Raw genomic sequence first — 15404 nt, forward strand, 5'->3', positions numbered from 1 at the left:
GGAACTATGGTAGCCATGTGTTTTGTATGAATTATTTCCCTCCCTTCATCCTGGTTCATTACAGGAAGAGTATCAGGTCCCCTTAATATTTCTAACTTCGTGAAGTGTGTTCTAGGCAGGAATATGAATAAAGATATATGAACTTGTGATACATTGGCTAATGGGACTTTTGAGGACAGGAGTTTCTTCATCTAGGCAAAAGTGAGACTAGGTGCTTCAAGGCAAAGTGGGCCTGTAGGGTTTATTTCCAATTTTCCCACAGCAAAATCCATCATCCACCCTTCTCTGTTCTTCTCTGTACCCCCATGAGACTGCCTCACCTGGACTCCCTAGCTTCTGGTTGAGTTTGGCCAATTCGAGCAACAGTAAGAGATAAGAGGGTGAGAGGAAAGAGGTTGGGATACTGACTCTCTCCTCACCTAGTCCCCACAGTGCCATAGATTTTCAGTGGCTGCTTTCCTTTACCCATGGCCCAACAGGGTAGCAGCTGTTCTACGGGTTTAACTCTCACTGAGCGGTAGTAATGATGTTATTACTCCTGCCCCTTTAGGCCTTAGAGATGTAACAGCTTCTCATTGTTGCTAGCCTCTGCGTGCCCCACTACTCAGGCATTGAAGAGTGTCAGTTCCCTTAACCTTCCCCATACTTTTATACATAGTTCCTTCATTAAATTCTTTTCAGTTAAACCCTTTTGCATATGCTCTCTCTTTGCTCTAGAATTCTAGCAAATACACATGAGGATGAGGATTTCTGTGATGTGAGATTTTATGGAGAGATAGGTTTATGGGAAGTTCTAAGATAAGGAAGGTAAAGTTGGAGAGGAATAGATGTCTAGAGAATAATGGCTAAAATCCCTCACAATGTTTCTTTTCTAAACTTCAAAAAGAATGTCACTACTTAGCTTTTTTTCTGGACAGCCATAGGCTAGGCTGGGAATAGTGGCTGGAGAGTCCTAGAACTCTAGGCTTTCAAGCCCCTTTCTTGTTCATGGGTGGGAAAGTTGGAGTAACCTAACCCATCAGAGGGAGACTGTAATACTCTCTTTCTTTATTCTAGCCTCATCCTTGTTTGCCTTTCTTTGATTATCTGATGAAAAACAATCTAAATTATTTTACTGACGTCATTGCTATTCCAGTTACAAGAAATTACCCAAGGAAGTTAAATCAGTAAATTTCGAAGGTGAAACTCCAAGTGATCCTTACATTATAACTCTCTCACTGGGTACAAATTTCAGTTTTTGTGGTGGAAAAGAAACAATGCTTAGCCCTAATGCCCCTTCCCAATAAATTAGTTATACAACTTTGGGAACATTTTCTAATGTATATGAGCTTCATATGGGACTTGTATACCTCTTGCGGTTATTATAGGCTAATGAATATAAATCTTAGATAGGCCAAAAGTGAAAATGCCAAATGCACCCTTAGACTCCTTCTTAGAGGGTATCAGCTACCACCTACTGTATAGCCAGTTGTTATATGAAATATTCAGTAAATAAATTTATTGAGTACATGTTATATGCCTGGCACTGTGCAGAGCAAGTTATGCACATAACTCTCAAGAAATGAACAAGATATCCAAACGTGAACCCATTTTAAAATTCTTTTGGATGGATTGTTTTGAAGCAATAGCCAGATTCTTGGCCATATTCTTCCTCACTGGGACTCTTGGTCTCACTTTTATATTGAAAAGGCTTAACTACACATTCTAAGCTTATCACAGATGATAACTTATTCCCAGATAACTGGATGTATAATATACCTCCTCCAACATAAATTCATATCATTAAAAGGATTCCAGAAGATCTGATACATACATATCTATGTATATATCATATACATATGTATAGAGATATGTATATATGTATATGTATATAGATATGTATATATCATATATATATATATATATATATATATATATACAGGTGTATACACCTATATATGTATACAGGTGCCCATTTCATGCACACACACATCTTTCCACTCAGCAAGTGGAAATTATGATTAAAATTTACTGATGACTTATCATGTGTTCAATGTCATTCATTATGCTAGGTGTAGTTTACATATTATTTCATTTAATCCATATAAGCAGCCTATGTAGTAAATTCTGATTCTCATATTTTGCAGATAAGACTTAGTTTAAATGATTCACCCAAGGACACATAGATATAGTCAATGGTGGAGGTGGGATTTGAATTCAGTTTTGTCTGACTCCAAAAGGTGTCCCTGAACACCTCGCTCTACTTCAATTAATAGATGTGGCTGTGTTCTTTATCATATGACCCTCATCCTTCATGAGCTATGGTTTGGGTAAGGTTTGTTTATCCCTACCAAAAGTTATGTTGAAATTTGATCTTCAGTATGGTGGTGTTGGGAGGTGGGGCCAAGTGGGAGGTGTCTGCATCATGGGGGCAGATCCCTCATGAATGGCTTAGTGCCATTCTCACAGTAGCGATTAAGTTTTCACTCTGACAGGACAGAATTCGTTCTTGTGGCAATGGATTCGTTTCCTTGAAAGTGCATTGTTTTAAAACTAAAATGCCCTTCAAGTTTTGCCTCCTCTCGCGTGTCCACTTCCTCTTTGACTTTCTCTGACATGTTATAATGTAGCACAAAAAGCCCTAACTAGAAGCCAAGCAGATGCCAGCACCTCACTTCTTGAACTTCTCAGTTGATAGAACCATGAGCTAAATAGACACTTTTTTTTGTATAAACTACCCAATCTCAGGTGTTCTGTTATAGCAACACTAAACAGATTAATGCAGGGTATATGAAAAAATGCTCAACATCACTAATCATCAGAGAAATGCAAATCCAAATCACAATGAAATATTATTTCTTTATCTCTCTCCTGTTAGAATGGCTTTTATAAAAAGGCAGGCAATAATAGATGCTGGTGAGAATGTGGAGAAAAGGCAATCCTTGTACACTGTTGGTGGGAATGTAAATTAGTACAATCACTTTGGAAAATTTTACAGAGGTTCCTAAAAATAAAAATGGAACTACCATATGATCCAGCAATCCCACTACTGGGTATATATCCAAAGGAAAAGAAATCAGTATATCAGATATGTCTGTACTCCTGTGTTCATTGCAGCATTATTCACAATAGCTAAGATATGGAATTAGCCGGAGTGTCCATCAACAGATTAATGGATAAAGACAATGTGGTATATATACACAATGAAATAATATTTGGCCATAAGAAGAAAATTCTGTCATTCACAATAATATGGAAGAACCTGGAGGACATCATGTTAAGTGAAATTAGGCACAGAAAGACACATATTGCATGATCTCACACATATGTGGAATCTAAATAAGTTGATCTCATAGAAATAGAGAGTAGAATGATTGTTACCAGAGGCTGTGCTGATTGGGAGGGATGGGGAGAGGTTGGTCAAAGGATACAAAATTACAGTTAGGTAGGAGAAATAAATTCAACAAATCTACTTTCAGCATGGTGACTATATTTAAAGATGATGTATTCTTTACTTTTTTTACTTTTATTTTAGATATTTAGATGAGCAGGTTTGTTAATGGCAGTGAGCATATTACCCAGTAGGTAATTTTTTCAACTCACGCCCCCCCTCCCTAATTTCCTCCCAACTCCAGCAGTCTGCAGTATCCATTATTCCTATGCTTATGTCCATGGGTGCTCAATGTCTAGCCCCCACTTGTACATTAGAACATGCAGTATTCGATTGTCTAATTGTGCATTAATTTGCTTAAGATTATGTCCTCCAGCTGCGTCCATATTGCTACTAAGGACATGATTTCATTCTTTTATATGGCTGTGTAGTATTCCATTGTGTATATGTACCACATTTTCTTTATACAGTCCACCATTGATGGGCACCTAGGTTGAATCCATGTTTTTGCTATCATGAATAGCACAGCAATGAACACATAAGTGCATGTGTCTTTTCAGTATAATGATCTATTTTCCTTTGGGTGTATACCCAGTAATGGGATTGTTGAGTCGAATAGTAGCTCTGTTTTAAGTTATTTGAGAAATCTCCAAATTGCTTTCCACAGTGGCTGAACCAATTTACATTCCTGCCAACAGTGTATAAGTGTCCCGCTTTCTCCACAGCTACACCAGCATCTATTTTTCTGACTTTTTAAATAGCCATTCTGACTGGAGTGAGATGGTATCTCCTTGTGGTTTTGATTTGCATTTATCTGATGATTACTGATATTGAGTACTTTTTTCATATGTTTTTGGTCACTTGTATGTCTTCTTTTAAGAAGTGTCTGTCCCTGTTCTTTGCCCATTTTTTTTTCATGATGTTATTTGATTTTGCTTGTTGATTTGTTTAAGTTTCTTATAGATTCTGGATACTAGCCCGTTGCCAGATGCATAGTTTGTGAGCATTTTCTCCCATTCTGTAGGTCATCTGTTAACTCTGTTGATAGTTTCTTTTGCTGAGCAGAAGCTCCTTAGTTTAATTAGGTCCCACTTGTCAATTTTTGCTTCTGTTGTGATTGCTTTTTGGGACTTAGCCAAAAATTCTTTGCCAAGGCTGATGTTGAGAATATTTTCTAGGTTGTCTTCTGTGGTTTTTATAGTTTGAGGCATTACTTTTAAATCTTTAATCCATCTTGAGTTAATTTTGCATATGATGAAAGGTAAAGGCCCAGTTTCATTCTTCTGCATATGGCTAGCCAGTTATCCCAGCAACGTTTTTTCAATAGCAAGTCCTTTCCCTATTGCTTGGTTTTGTTGGCCTTGTGGAAGATCTGATGGTTGTAGGTGTGCATCTTTGTTTCTGAGTTTTCTATTCTGTTCCATATGTCTATGTGTCTGTTATTGTACTAGTACCATGCTGTTGTGGTTACTGTAGCCTTATAGTGTATTTTGAAGTTGAGTAGTTCTATTCTTGAAAAATGCTAAAAGAGGCCAGGCGCCATGGCTCATGCCTGTAATCCCAGCACTTTGGGAGGCCAAGGTGGGTGGATCACTTGAGGTCAGGAGCTTGAGACCAGCTTGACCAACATGGTGAAACCCTGTCTCTACTAAAAATACAAAATTAGCTAAGCATGGTGGCGCACGCCTGTAATCCCAGCTATTCAGGAGGCTGAGGCAGGAAAATCGCTTGAACCCAGGAGGCAGAGGTTGCAGTGAGCCAAGATCACGCCATTGCACTCCAGCCTGGGCGACAAGAGAGAAGCTCCAACTCAAAAAAAAAAAAATGCTAAAAGAGTGGATAAGTATTCTTATCACAAAATGATAACTATGTGAGGCAATATGTTAATTAACTAGATTTAACCATTCCACAATATATATATTTCAAAACATCATATTGTTCAAGAAAAATATCTGCACTGCGAAGTTTATTACAGCGCTACATTATCTATCAATTTACAAATAAATACATTTGAACATTCTACCTAAAAGTTCTACTCATCAAAGATTAATTTCTATGAAATGTTTAATAGAAACTAAATGACTAAAACAGATACATATTTATCACTTTTTCTCAAAAAGTTAAATTTGGTTTGTCATTCTCTGTGACCTGGGAAATGTTATAAAAATTGGATGAGCTAGCTCCAGCATTTTCACAGTTCTCAACTGTGAAAGCATAAATAAAAAAGAGTATTTTCTTCATGTATTGTTGAAATGAAGCATGTAAATGCAGAGAGAGTAAGCAAACTACTTCAAGACCCTTTCAAGCAACCAAAAAATGACCCAAGTAGTCAATTCCATTCAAAGGAAAAGAGTGAGGTAGTTGCTAACCAGAGCCAAAAGCAGCAGAGGTAGCACATCGGAAAAGAATATTCCACCTACATTGCAGTGCAGCAAACACAGTGACCTCACAGTGCCATTGTCATGCATACCAACACACACTCACACCTTTTTACACCTGAACATAGATTTTCAGTAAATTCAACACTAAAAGTACGAAGGAAAGTTCAATGGACAAAGAATGGCCCAGAGACTTCAATTTCCCTTTATGACATACTAGATTATTCAAACAACCTTCCAACACTAAACAACAAAAGATTAACAACAAATATTTTTTAGCTTTTTGAAGATGTGATAACAGAGTAAAGAATTACAAGGTCAAAATCTAAAGGGAAAAAGAAATACACAAGTTTATAAAGAGGTAAACTGAGACCACTTTTGCTAAAGGCATATGCCAATCTTCTCTATTTTTAACTTGGGTTTTCTGAGGAGGCCAAAGGTCAAAACATAGGGCCCACCCAAAGTGGGAGACATCAGACAGAATAATCTTTTTACTTTAAACTTGGGTTTCAAAGGGCCGCCTCCTCAGTGTAAAGATGAACCATGTGTAAACCTACCACTTTACCCCCAGATTACTGTAAAGAAAGTTGCCTTAGTACTAAGGGGGAATTCACCCTCAGAAGTAGTAATCATAAGCTAATATTCATAAAGATTCAAAGCCCAACTGGCCAAGGTCTGCATGATCCCAAACACCAAAAGGCATGAATTTAAATTAAAATGGTTCCAGGCTGCTAGTGACCCTGGTACCTGGCAGAAACAAATGCAATCCTACTCTTGAGAAAAGCTTCACTGCCATAAACAATTTCTATAAATAATTTTTAAAGGACAAGAATTAGAACACAACTTAAAAAACTAAAGAAATAAGGAATAATGAGAATGATTAAATAGTAAAATCAACATTAGAAACAGACCTGAAAGACATTAGATATTAGAATTATAGAACAAGACTATAAAACAGCTATATTTTATATGCCTAAAAGTGCAAGTTTGAAAATACATACAGGAAATAGGAAACCATAGAAAAGCAGATGTTTTAAAAGATAAATAGGCCTTCTAAAAATAGACAAAATATGGAAAATACAAAAAAAGACTGTAAAAAATATAGAGGCTAGTGGAATAAGTGGGGGAGGGTTGGAAGAAAAAGAAAGAAAGGCAAGAAGGAGGGAAGGAAGGAGGAAGGAAAGAAGAAACGAAGGAAGAATATTGAAATAAATGAGGAGATGTACTATGTTCACGGAATAGAAGACTCTCATTGTAATATATTAATTTTCTCAAAGCCAATCTATAGATTATGAGAGGATTTGGTATATTGGATATCAACACTTGTTATAAAACTACAGTAATTGAGACAGCATAGCATGAATACACAGAGAAATAAACAGACAAGGTGATCAGAATAGAAAGCCTAGAAATAGACCCACACACATATGGACTCTTTTTTATGTAAAGGTGACATTATACAGCACTGGAGAAAGAATAGCCTTTCCAATAAATGACATTGAATCAATAGGATGTATATTTGCAAAAAGATGAAATTGGGCCTGTTCCTCATTCTATACATGAAAATAAATTAATTGTATCTTGCAGAGCTAAATATGAATGACAAAACACTAAACCTTTTAGAAATTAATATAGGAGAGTATATTTATAACCTGAAGATAGAAACAAAATTGTAAATAGGACACTAAAATCAATAAGCAATAAAGGAAAATATTATTAAGTTGGAGTACATTAAATAAATAATTTTTATCCAAAGACTTCATTAAAAGAGAGAAAAGGCAAGCAATGCTTTCTTCTTTGCTTTTTATACTTCACTATGCATATAATAGATAGAGTGCTTATTAAAAATATAAATCAGATCCCATCACTCCTCACTTACAGCCTTCCAAACTTCTTACCCTAGCCCACACTTTGTCTAGTATCACTCTCCCTTGTCCATTATAATTCAGCTACACTCCAATTTCCTTCCCTCCTGTCTCTGGAACTTCACACATACTGTCTTTCTTCTACTCCTCAAATCCTTCTTTCCTTCAAATTCTTCAGGTATCAGCCTAAATGTCTACTCCTTAAAAAAACTGTCTTTGACCAACTATTATGAAGTCTATTTCTACATTATTGAATCTTAGAACACCCTTGCTTTTTCTTTCATAGTACTTATAATGTATTTTCATTATATAAATCAGATTTTTTACTTGTCCACTGAATTTCTGCCCTATTAGACGTAGATTCCAAAAATGTGTTGAACATGAATGGATTGATGGATGGATGACTGAGCAATTCAGAATTTGCTTTTTACATTTGGTGAAAAGTCTCCATTTCCAGACTCCAAATCCAATAATTTTATTTCACCAAATATCTTTTCTGGTAGGCAAAGGATTAGTCATTTTTCTATCCACTCATTGATTCAATCATACATTCAACAAGTATTTTAGAAGAGGCTATTTGGGTAAGTGGATGGTGGTTAAGCCATTGAATGACCACATTTATGAATGAAAAGAGAAACACAAGGGTATGGTGAGATTCTTATATACAAATACACTTTAAGGACCCACAAAAATATGATTTGAGGGAGAAGTTTTCTGTATTTCAGTTGTGACTTTCTTTGCCATTGTAATAGTGAGATAGTAACATGCTCTGTAATGTCAACTACTTTTTATTCCAAAATTTGCAAATGAGTCATCAGTTATTTCTGTCAAGTTTTCTCAAGTATCATATAACAGCTGTATTTTGGAAATTACATTGTTTACTGAGTTAACTATTATATCTTGTGGTTGTCTGAAAGTGTGAACAATTTTGGCAGCATCTTCCAAATATACTACCTCTTTAGTAAGCATAGGAAACAATTAAGAGAAATTAAAATGTCCGGTGGCTGTAAAACATGGCTGCAAATTATTGGACACTCTTCTCATTGAGTGATGGAGTCCATGCCCCCTCCGTTTGAATCTGAGCGGGCTGTGACTTCTTTGATAATTAGAATACGTCAGAAGTGACATTGTGTGACTTCCAAGACCAGTTTATGAAAGGCTAGACCAATCCTTCCTAGTTCTCTTGGAACATTTACTCTCTTTGAAAGCGTCATCTCAGGATGCTCTCTTGCAGAAGACAGCTGTCATATTGTAAGAGGCCCCAATCATATGGCAGGCTACATGTAGGTACTCTGGTCAACAATTTCGGCTGAGTCCAGCCTTTAAGACATCATAGCCTAGGCATTAGATAAATGAGGGAAGAACCCTCCAAGTAATTCCAGTCTTCAGCTATTCAAATTATCCCGGTCATATGTGTTCCCAGCTGAGGCCCCACAATACATGGAACAATCCCCACAGTGTTCTGTCCAAATTCTTGACTCAAGAATCCTTGAGTATAATAAATCAATGGTTGTTGGTTTTGACACTAAATTCAGAGTAGTTTGTTGTGTAGCAATAATAATTGAAAAAAGATGATGAAATGAAAATTTTGGCTGAAGCACTGAAAAGTGGCAACATCTTAAATATGGAATTTTAAAACATAAATAAATAAATAAATAAATAAATGCATTGTAAAAAGATTACAAAGCAGGGTGGGAATGATAGTTTGGAGGCAATAGTCTCATCTTTCAAGGATAAATTATTGGACAATGTCCCTGGATTATAGGATTGTTCATATTTGATCCATAATTTAGGAAGGATCAAACACTCTTATTAGTTTAATTATTTAAAGGTTAGTGTTCTCACATCCTCAGGCATCTCTAACATAGTAATCAGTATAGAAGTAAAAAAATATGTAGCCATAAGCAACAACAAAAACAACAAATAAAATAGATTGGTGGATAAATAGAAGAATGAATAGATAGGTAGATACAGCAAGCATGGTGATAAAATAAGTGTAGTAAAAGGTTAATTGTAGAATATGGGCATATGGAGGTATATTATATCTATAGCTGTGTAACAAATAATTCCAAAAGTTAGTGCTTTCAAACAGAAAACCTTCATCACCTCAAAATGTCTGTGGGTCAGAAATCTGAGTATAGTTTAGCTTGTCTTCTGGCTCTGTCTCTCACAAGGGCTGCAATCAAGGTGTCACTGCTGCTGCAGTCATTTTAAAGCTTGACAGTAGTAGATCCGTTTCTAAGTTCAAGAGGTTGTTGACAGGGTTCAATGTCTTGCACAATGTTGGCCAGGGCCTTTCTTGGTTCTTTGTCATATGGGCTTCTCTACAGGTCTACAGGACAGTTTACAACATGGCAGCTGGCTCCCTTCAGAGTGAGGCAGCAAGAGGACAAAATAATGCTAGCAAGATAGAAGTTACAGTCTTCTGTAGCCAAAATGTCACTCTCATATCATCAAGATGAACTTATATTTACTCTTAAGAAGTCAACGAAGCAAGTATAATGGCTTAGAAAGATTTCCAACTGAAAGAGCTCAAATCAAAAGTGTTATTGAGCTGAAGGCTATAAACTATAAACTTCAGTTTTCTGAAATATTTCTTTATACAGAAGAGCAGCATTCTGCTGCTTTCCTGAAGAAGCCTTCCCTGACCTATGAAGATTCCATCCTTCCTTATTAAACCCCTGCATTTTTGCTTCAGAGTGCTTGCAACCATGGCAATCCACCAAGCCTATGATTCCTACCTAGTGTTACCAGATAAAATATGGACTCTGGTTAAATTGGAATTTCAGATAAATACATTTTAAAGGGTATGTCCCAAATATTGCACGAGTTATATATTTAAAAGTATTCATTGTTTCTCTGAATGTCAACTTTAAGCATCCTATATTTTTATTTTCTAATCTGGCCACCCTGTCCCTCTAGATCTCTCCTGCTGAAGCCCGTGGACCTCCCACGCTCTCTCTCTTTGATTGCCCTGGGACTTTTCACCTTTCCACCTTGCAAGCCTGAAGGAAAGAGGAGACTGGGGTAGTCCAGGCTCCAGCTGCCAGAAGCTAGACAGGGCTATGGAATTGCTGCTGGCATCCACAATTAGCCCCGGGAGTACATTTTCCCATAGAAACAATAATCTTAATGGCGGCTGGCTTTCTAGTGCTATGGGCCCTATAGTCCAGCCATATTCTTGGTTAAATAGGCCTTTGTGGACTGGCCTGGGAACCTTCTCACCATTTGTAACATTGTTTCCATGGGAAAAATGCTTCTCAAGTTCCAAACAACTGACTTACAAACAAACTTTTGGAACAAAACGCTTTGCTAAATTGGAGAAGGCCTGTAGACTCTCCCAGAGTCATTCAAAGGCTGGTGACTTCACTCCAAGATGTTAGCAAAGTTTGGGCCTGCTTAGCATACCAAAGGGAGGCCACTGGGTTTGCTAAAGAAACTTTAATAAGCAAACAGACAAGATTGACAGATCCATAATAGACAAGCTGACTCTGTCTTTGATTGGCTACATAGACGAGCATTTACACTGAATGATTTCCTTTAATCAAACACATGCCTTATCTGGACAGGCAGGACACTTATCCAACTAAGTGGGTGGCTATTAAGGAGATGGCAGGTATTCTGTATCTAATTGTACATTTAGCACCCTTTCACATACACCAGCGCGCCAGAGGAAAGACAAGCTTATTTTTTCCCTCTATTGTCCGATACTTTCAATGTTTCATTGGTTCGTTCACCTTGACGAAAACAGAGCAATTACGCAGCTTTCATCTGCTTCTTTGAAAGGCGTACGGAAAATTCTGCTTTCAAGAAAAAATTATTAATTCCACAAAAGTACTTCAAGGCATTCTGAGATGTGGTCTCCCATATTGCTGAAATTACATGCAGTGCTGCAGCATTTGCATAACAAATGTGACAGAATGGTTACTTAAGAGACTAAAACAGGAGGACTGAAATGTATAGAGATACCTCATTTCTCATTAATTATTATTCGAAATGAAATGTAATGCCACTAGCTATAGTATGCCAGAAGTAGAAGAAGGAAATATATCATCATGTATTTAAAAATTCTTACAGAGTATAATAATAATTAAGAAATTATGACACTACTGATCTTTTAGAAGCAATGTAGCCACCTGTTCATTCCTTTATTAATCACCGATTTTCTTCCTCTTTAACACTGCACATTAAAGATTATTAAAGGGAAGAATACAAAAATAGAGGTAGGGAGAGATAATTTATATTATGTAGCAAAAGTATATTAAAACGTATCATTTTAATTAAGACTTTCACTAGTAGAGAAAGTCATTTTTTGGTCTGGTTTATAACAACATATAATTTGACTTAAAAGAATAGCAATGCATATTAATAATTATTATTGTTGTTATTATTAATTTGCTCTAAAATTAGCTGTAAGTGATTCTTTTTTCTCCTTTGAGCAGCAAGCAATCCCTATCATAAAACTGTGTTTACTGGGTGGTTGAGAGAGATGCATTCAGTCAGGGCTGTAAATAGGAGGAAGGTAGTGAGATTCTCAGGGGGAATGATGGGGTAGGGTGCTGCCTGTGCAGGAAAGCTTGGTCCATATGTCCCAATCAGCTGAGTTTCTGCCTTAGAAACTGGTGTGTGACCCTCATAGCTACTGGGCAGACATTGATGCCACAGGGGGCAGCAACAAATGCCTGTTTAAAGATGCTGGAAAGGAAAGTGGAAGTTAGAGTCACAAATCGCTATTCAAGTTCTAAACGGGCAATTTTTTTTTATCATGTAACCCTGAGCCAGTCAGATTCAATTACTTTTTTTTTTTTTTTTTGCAAAATCTTTCCAGGCTTTATTAAAAATATCCCAAAGGTCTTGATTGTTATTTTTAAAACTATGAATTTGGAAACTGCTTGTTAACAAAATAAAGCAATCAACATAATCATTTATTCTGGTAATAATTATCATATAAACATTAAATTGTTTTATTGGTTGAATTGTGAGAACTCTAGCTATCAAAGCTTATTCACAAACTTGATTTTTAATTTTATTTTTAAAGTTAACGTAAAGTAAAATTGACTTTTGGGGGTGTATAGTCCTATGAATTTTAACACGTGTAAATTTGTGTAACTACCAACACAATAAAGAAACGAATAAATCCATCACCCCATAAAACTTTCCCCTGCTATTCCTTTATAGTAACAATTCTCCCACCCCTTTATAGTGGCAATCTCTCCCACCCTTCCCTGGCAACCACCGATCTGTTCTCTATCACTATAATTTTGTCTTTTCAAAAATGTCACATAAGTGGAATCGTACAGTATGCCACCTTTTGAAACTGTCTTCTTTCACTCAGCATGCCTTTGAGATTCATCCAAGTTATTGTGCTTAGCTGAAGTTCTCCCCTTTAATGGTTGTGTGGTATTCCATTGCATAAATGTACCACGATTTGTTTAACCAATCATTTACCCATTGAAGAACATTTGGGTTGTTTCCAGGTTTTGGTGATTATAAATATATCTGCTATGATCTGTGATTATGCATAGGCTTTTGTGTGAACACAAGCTTTTATTTCTCTAGGAAACAGTGATTAACTGAGTCATATAGTAAGTATAAATTTAACTTTGTAAGAAATTGACACTCTATTTTCTAGAGCAACTGCACCATTTTGCTTTCCCACCAGCAACGTGTGAGAGCTTCAGTCACTTTGCGTTCTTGTCAGCACTTCATAGGGTGAATATTTTTTATTTCAGCCATTCCAATAGGTTTGTAATGGTATTTAATTGTAGTTTTCATTTAAATTTCCCTCATGCGCAATTGTATTGAACATCTTCATGTGCTTATTTTTCTGTGCTTCATGTGCTTCATCTGTATATTTTCATCCGTGATGTGTTTGTTGAAGTGTTTTGCCCACTTCTTTTCAATTAGGTTATTTCCTTAGTGTTGAGTTTTGAGAATTTCATATGTATTTGCATACAAATCTTTTGTCAGCTATGTGGTTTGCAAATATTTTCTCCCAGTCAGTAATTACCTTTTAATTATCCTGACAGTGGCTTTGACAAAGAAAAATGGTTAATTTTGATGGAGTCTGATCTATCATTTTTTTCTTCTTTTATAGATTTCTGTGTGTGTGTTCTGTCTCAGAATTCTTTGCCTAAGTCCAGATTACAAAACTTTTGTTTTTCCCAAAAGTTGTTGTTTTAGGCTTTACATTTAGATATATGATACATTTTCTGCAAATTTCTGTATAAAGTATGAAGTTTAGGACAAGGTTTATTGTTTTACCTATGGATGTCCAATTAATCACCATCATTTGTTGAACAGGCTATCCTTCCTCCATTGACTTGGTTTTGTATCTTTGTCAAAAATCAATAGGTAACATCTCTTACCTGGAACAGAGATCAACAAACTGTGACCCACAGGCCAAATCTCGGTCACCACTAGTTTTTGTAAAAACAGTTTTATTGGAACACAGACATATCCACTTGTTTATGTATTGTTTATAGCTGCTTTCATGCTGCAAGAGAAGAGTTAAGTAGTTGTCACAGAGACCATATGGCTTGCAAAGTTAAAACTATTTTCTATCTCGTCCTTTACAGATAAAGCTTGCCCATTGTCTAGACTACTAAAGTAGCCCCTATAGTACAATGAGCAGGACTATCAGACAATGACTTTGGCTGTACATTTTGGATTGCCTGGAGAATGAACTAGTAGAAGCTGGGGTTCTGACTTCTCCTAGGGGAAGGGGCTGCACCAAAACTCAAGTTCCCACGGGACTGGTGCCTTTTTCACTGTAGCAATGAAGACTGTAACATTCCATGGGTAATTGGCATTCCCAGACAACTCTTGTAAATCACTGCCACCTCAAATCCAAACTGCCTGTTGCTCAGCAGCTTGTATATTCCCCCATTGATATGACTGCTTCTTCACATTTACCCAGTAAAAAGGAGGCCTAGCAATGGGGTATGTTCTCCTTACTAAGACCCAGTAGTGCTCTGGCTCTTGGCTTGCATCTTCATGGGATGACAGGAGAATGGAGAGTCTGTGATTTTTTTTTCTGGCTGTTCTGTACCTGCAAATTTTTTATTTTTCTCAATAAAGCCTATCCCTTAACCTACACTATGTGACTGTGAAGTTCACACTGAAGAGTTATGCATGACAACGGATCACCCTGATGAGATCCATCTTGCATGCCATTTGGGGCACCAGAGAGACCCACCTACCACTACAGTCTCCTAACTTGCCTCCCTGCACCCACATTGATTCTCTTTCAATGTCTTATTCACACTGCAGCTAGTGTGGGTCTTTCTAAACAAACCTGCCGAGTTACCCACTTTCCCCCATCAACCCAATTTAAGACATTTCAATGGCTTCCCATTGGTCTTAAAATAGAGCAAAATCATACACATAGCTTAATATGACAGCATGATCTGGCCTTTACCCTTCTCTCCAGCCTTATCTTCCACTATTTTTTCCTCTCTGATCTCTAGCCAAACAATATTTTCTCAGTCACTTATAATAAATACGTTCCCTCCTGCTAGTAGGCACATCCTCTTTCATCTAGCTGGAATGCTTTACCCTTTGCTTCTCCTATTCTTGAGTTTGAATCAAATGTTTCTTCCCCAGCGAGGGCTTTTCTCAACCCCTAGTCACATTCCCATAGCATCAGGAAGTCTAGGAAATATTTTACACTTATTTGTATGAGTACGTAGTTAGAGTCTGTTTTCCTCACTAGACTATAAGATTCATGTCTCTTTTTGGTCACAAGGAGCCTAGTTTATAATGCCTGTAATAAAGTGGGTGTTCAATAAT

This window comes from Nomascus leucogenys, chromosome X, assembly GCF_006542625.1.
Source record: "Nomascus leucogenys isolate Asia chromosome X, Asia_NLE_v1, whole genome shotgun sequence".
NCBI lineage: Eukaryota > Metazoa > Chordata > Mammalia > Primates > Hylobatidae > Nomascus > Nomascus leucogenys.